Source organism: Marmota marmota, unplaced genomic scaffold (assembly GCF_001458135.2).
Source record: "Marmota marmota marmota unplaced genomic scaffold, marMar, whole genome shotgun sequence".
NCBI lineage: Eukaryota > Metazoa > Chordata > Mammalia > Rodentia > Sciuridae > Marmota > Marmota marmota.
The window spans coordinates 56,276,760-56,283,246 of NW_026000026.1; the positions used below are offsets into that span (position 1 = coordinate 56,276,760).

Genomic DNA, 6,487 nt, shown 5'->3' on the forward strand with positions numbered 1-6,487 from the left:
AAAAAAAAAAAAAAAAAAAAAAAAAAAAAAAACGGGGTGTGGAGGAAATGCAGTTAAAAACACTGAAATCTGAAGCTTTTTCCTTTTTATCTTGTCTAAATAAAATACATCTTACATCTGACAAAATATGACAGGGGTAATAGTGATATGTGAACAGAAACATGAAGTAAAAAATACTATTCTGTGTATCAACATGTTATATAATATAATAATAATTAATGATTAATCTTAAAATTGTTCTGGTTTCCTTTACTGCAAATTTATTTGTTGGTCATCACAGTTTTTATCGTTAGCAACAATATTTGGTGTCAATATAATTTAAATTAATACCCGTCTCTCTTGGCAAATGCAAGATCACAAATAATTTTGCAGTTTTAATTCCGGAAGGATTCCTATGCTGGAATTTTTACTAGAACTGTCAACTGAAATTTATAGGTTTAAAATCTTTTAGTGTATCTAGAGCTAATTAGTCTCAAGAACATTCATTTTCTAAAAAGATTACCTCTTCATACACACATGTTGCATGTAAGTCTAAATTAATATTTTGGATATAAATTAATATGATGATATTATAATGTTTCCTCTGACATCTGTGACTTGTGAAGGTTGTTGAAGAAACTCAATGTCTTCACTGTTTCTGTAAAATTCAAAATGCCTGGTAATACATTCCATAAGTGTATGTTCAATTATTAAAAAAATTAATCTTTTGAAAGTCTTTTGAAGCTTTATATGTATTTAGTATTTTTTTCTATTAAATGTGACAACTTTTAAATTAAGTTTTTATTTCTAAGTCTATGCTGTTTGCTTTGCAATATTGTGGCAAATTTCAAAACCAGAGACTCTAAACTCCAAAGAATTCCAGTTACTAAAATCCCTATTTTTCTTTTTTACAGTGCCCATATGTATACTTTTATTGTAGTAATTTACTCACAAAATTTAATTTACTCCCAAGAGCTAGTAGTTCTTGTCCTAAAGCCTAGGCCAGAAAGTTTCATTTGCACAGATGCCACAGACAGACTTTGGGAATTGGTTGGGCAAGTGCCTTTTTACTAAGGGGCCTAGTGCTACCCATACACAGATCCTTCAATTGCCTAGGGCTGTGACCCCTATAGATGGCTGAACTGCTGTCAAACTTCCCTTAGAATCCCAGTCTCCTCCACAGGCCAGTCTCATGCACAGGTGGGTACAATCAGAGAGTACCCTACTGATTCATTCTTCCTTTCCCATAGCCCTCCATTTTAATAAAATGTCCCCCATCCTTATTGTCATTTTCTGTATGTCTAAAGACATCTTAATCCCAGAATAAAAGATAAACCAAGAAGCCAAGTATTTTGTGTAGCAAGGATGAGCAGAGAACTGAAAAAGTGGAGAGGTCATGGTTTTCATAGGGAATCTGTTCCTGAGTTGGTTTACAACATGAGAAAAATAGGGTATGTTATACACACCAACCAGGGAGAGAAGTTACTGTGCTTATAAAAGCAATGGTTGGAAATAATTATGGCAATAAAAATAAAAATAGTTTGTTTTTTTTTTTTACTTTATATAAATCACATACCCTATACTTCAGAATGTCTAGCTGACATAGGGCTTAGTATGTTTGTTGAGTGAATCAATATATTTGTAGGACCCAAGATAACTTGATTTAACCTCACTATGAAATTGCATTTAAAACATATATTTGCATTTGAAACAAAATGATTCAAAGAATCCATGATTCACTAGTATTATTTTTATGTGTGAACATGTGTTCTTTAATTTCACACAAAAAATCCTGTCTCTCAATTCTTTATTTTAACTTTACACACAAATTCATTCATAAGCATGCCCATATACATCTATATCTATGTATATAATGTATTGATATATATATATANATATATATATATATATATATATATATATATATATATATATATATATATATATTTAAATTTTCCTATTTCCCTTTTCCTTTTACTTCAGTTAAAATTAATTTACAAATAATTTTAAATTATTGGAAGTTCTCTTTTGCATTATTTTTATAATTGTTCATTTAATCCTTTATAAAGAGATCAACTGAGATCACAGACAAAATTATACAACTTTTATTTTTAAGTGTAGCATTATGCTGATGAGGCTTAGTAAATCTATTTCTAGCCTAAGAAAACACAATTTTTTCATGAACATTTGGCATAAAGTTACTCCGTTTTATGTCAAATACTTAACATGTTTTTAAATAATGCATTATAATAGCAGTATCATAGCTCTGGAAATGAGCTAAAAACATTGGGTGCCCAATGAGTCTTCTTCTGAGATAAAACTTCTCCCAAAAAATAGCAGTTGTTTAATTTCAAAAGATAAAACATTGATATGTATTTACTGAAAAACAAAGTATCTCTCCATAAATTATCAAAACTGCTATATAAAACATGTATCAATTTTACATATATTTATAAAACAAAGAGATAAATAAAGTGAATATAATCTAAAATGAGCAGGTATTCTTTTCAGTACTAGATAAGTTGAAATTTTAAAATATTTAATAATAATGTTGTTTGTATCTCTTATCTTTTCTCAATCAGTTATAGTAATTTAATTTTAATTGGAGCTTTCTTTCTGATCTAAATCTAGCCAGGAAGATTATAGAATTTCAGACACTTTAATCTATTTTTTGTCAACAATAAACCAAAAGCTTTGTTGTTCAAATAAGGCAGTTTTCCCCATTTACATTTCATTTCCTAGTTTTATTAGCTCCCCAAAAGAGTGTTTTCACTGCAGAGAGACATCTATAGCTAATCCAAGAGCTCTTGGATTGGCAGTTGTCTAGGGAAATGTCTATTTTCTGTTTTGTTTTGTTTTATTTTCTCCTAATAGCTCAGAATATGCTATCTGTTTCAAGTTTTCATGCGAAATGGGCTGAACTTGACAAAATAATCTGGTGAGAAAAGTCATTATTATTTTTTTTAAATGACTTTCAGAGAGGAGATTGCATAATGCAGAAATTAGGCAAATTATTTTTGATCTTCTCAAGACTGTGCCTCTTACTCAGCTTACAGAAGTGATAATATTTTAGAAAGGTTTTGCCCTTGATAAATTTACTTAGTTTAGTTTGAAAGCAAAGAACCCAAAAGAGCTCTCTACGAAGTGTTAGCTCTTTCCCAGGCTAACTGACAATCACTGTTTTTGGAACCATCATGCTTGCTTGCCCCATTCCTATTGTAACAAGGAAAGCATTCTCTATGACTTCCTTAGTAGGGTGTATTGTGAAATTTCTCTCTTGCAGCGTGAATTGCCTCATCTAAAATACATCAGAATTTCTCATTTATTTTCTCATTTAATAGAATTCATTCAGGTCTTCAGAGATCTGGCCGACACTTGATGCCCATGTAAACTTCACCACTTATTTTACTCAAGTTTTCTAACATTATCTAGATTAAGCAAAAATGTCCCATAATACCCAGCTTCATAAAACACAGTGTTTAAAGTTTATGCTAAACAAAATTTTTTATCTTCAGTTATAATCTCCTTGAAGTCAAGTGTGCTATTTCAGTCATCTTTGTATAATTTTTACTTTTGAGAAGTTTAAGAACCTCAATAAACATTTGTTGAAAGAACGAATCAATGCTTCCTAAGTTTTATCTTGGAGATGGTTGGGGGGAAATGTGATTATATTTTTTCCCTGAGGGAGGATGTAGAGTATGAGTTTATATCCAATAGATTTATATAGACTTGATATTAATACCCCAAAATAATAATTAAAAAAAGATTTTAGATTCTGGGTAACCAATTGGATGAGCTGGCAAGCAGAAACTTATAAGTGGATAAAGCATCCAGGCTCAGTCTGAATAGCCAAGAGATATTTGAATGATACTAAACCATTGCCAATAGAAAGTTAATACATGTTGGAGAGATGATTAAAGAAAGGAACAGCAAAATAAAGCTGGCCAAATTATGCTATGCACATATATGAATATACCACAGTGAATTCCACATTTATGTTTACCTCTACAGCACCAACTTAAAAAAAAATAAATAGAAGAAAGACCAGTAGAGGAGAGGAAGGGGAACAGGAGGAGGGAGAGAAGAAGGATAGAGAAAGTATGGGGACTGAAATGGAGCAAATTATGTTCCATGCTTGTATGATTATGTCAAAATGTATCCTGATTTTTTTCAAAAGGAACTATGAAAGATTATCTAATGAAGAAAGAAACACAATAAAACATTTGAAGATATGAAGCATTAAATGAGTCAACAGCAAAATGATCAATACTGATTAAAGGAAATAAAAATATATATTCAGCCTTTATTTTTAATCCTTGAGCTATTTATATAATCTTAGTTTTTTAAATAGAATTTAAGTAATTTTGAGTGTTCTTTTTAAAACAAGAAATGTCAGTCTCTAATTTTACAAATTAATATTTGAGTGTCATAGACCTAGACTTTTCTGTAATCTATACTTGAAATAAGTTTGCTGTTTTTAGAAGGAATTATGCCTTGTTAAAGCACACAGAATGTTCTGTGTAAGATATAAATGTTCCCAGTGTTATCTATCTCAGCATAAAAATCTTGACTACAGTGGACTAATGGGAACACCCAGTTTAGTTATATATGACATGGCATGAATTTTCCTTTCTTTCTTTATTTCTTTTTTTTTTTTTGAATTTGAGATTTTATTAGAAGAAGTAAGGAATTAATTTGGCATGACTCACCCTTACAGTGAGGAGATCGTACCACATTGTACCACATTTTGATATTCAACTATCATAGACAGATCTTCCCAGAATGACCATGACACAGATATTCTGATGTCAATTGCAAGGTCTTTTAGAGGAGCCATGATGTGGCCAAGGTTCCTTTTCTTCATTTTTACCTGGATTCCTATTCTCTGACTATCATGTGTTCTGTGTATTACTGTTATTTGGGGTATCTTTGGCCACCAAAAATCAATGTGGAACAGTGCATAGCTATACATTAGAATTCTTATTCCCTTGCTTTATTTATGCGCTTTATTCAAAGTTTGTCTTAGTTATTTACTGAAAATCTGCATATCTGTTTTATTTTCATTTAAAAAAATATTATCTATATAAAATTCAATCCATTCTCTTCTCCTTTATCTCTATCATTCAAGTTTGAGTATTTATTTTACTTGTATAGAAGAAGAATCACATATCTAACATGGAAACTAAATATTTCACATTGTTAAATTAATAGGGCTTAATTGACTTGGATTTGCTCTTTACTAACATCTTTCGTGTACGTTTTTTTTTTTTTTTTCCAGTGCTGGGAATTGAACCCAAGGCCTTATGCATGCTAGACAAGTACCTGGGAAAGATGACGTACTTACAAGCTACACCTCTAATTCCTTTTTCTATCTTTTTATTTATTTGAGTTACTATGAGTATCTCTTATCCCAAATTCAGCTATGTGAGTGTGCCTAAGTGTAACTTATAGCATTAGAACTAAATTCATTTTCTAATATTTAACTCAAATTCCTCTATGATATGGGATTTCCATGACATCTTTAGATATTCTACTCACAAATATACTTTCCAGCATTGGTTGTAAAACTTGAGATATTAAAGATGGGATGAAAGCAACACTGTGTTCACTTACACTCATGCTGTACTGAGAGCTCCTTGGACAACTACTGCTTCAATTTCAACACGGCCTCTTTTGGGTAAAGCAAGCAACCTACTAAGCAGACCTAGCAGGAAAATTACTCTTGAAATACTGCTTGCAGTTTTCATTGATGGTATTAAAGTCATTCATTTATGTGAGCCAGCAAAACAACTGACCACATTGGTGAAGTCAGAGCCTTTGTAGCTTACAGAATTTCACTTATGCTTGTAAGATCTTGTTTAGCTTCTGTTGCCACTCCTCCTGGGACACCCTGTCCACTAGAAGTGTCCAGGCCTTTCTGTCCTGAGATGTAAATGGTCCTGCTGACTAACACTGCTTGACTGTTGGAACCAATGAACCCTGGGGCTTTCATGGTGCTGATCACCTTTTTGATCAGTGACAACATGAGTAATTCTTTCTCACGCCCCTCTAGAAGAAGAAACCCCTACACCATCACTGCCCACTTCCTATCCAATGATTCTTAAAGTTTAACTATATAGTCTTTATCAATTCTATTGACAATTAGAGTTGATTCTTCCAGTGTATTCTGCAGGGTATCTATTGTTATTTCTGAAATAATTTCTGTGTGTGTATATAACCTGATTGTCTTATCTTCAACTGGTATGCCATGATGTTGAAGGTGGAAGAAGGGGAAGTCATTTTTATCTAAGGCAATAATCACAATAAATTCCTGAGTATATCCTTAATAAAATTACAGAATTGCTATTGAAAAGGACATACTCGTCTTGATATTCTCTGTCTTAAACCTTTAAATTCTATTTCACAGAAACCTTTCTATGGCTGAAAATATACTTGCCCAATAACATTACCAGGTGTCACTGACCACTTGAATAATAGGGTCTCAAGTTATAGGCATGGCAATTTTTAA

General features: G+C 31.7%; 1 pseudogene; it reads right to left on the reverse strand.

Annotated features, from left to right (window-relative positions):
- Positions 1 to 5,594: 5,594 nt before the first annotated feature.
- On the reverse strand, positions 5,595 to 6,004 carry LOC107135449 (annotated as a pseudogene).
- Positions 6,005 to 6,487: the final 483 nt, after the last annotated feature.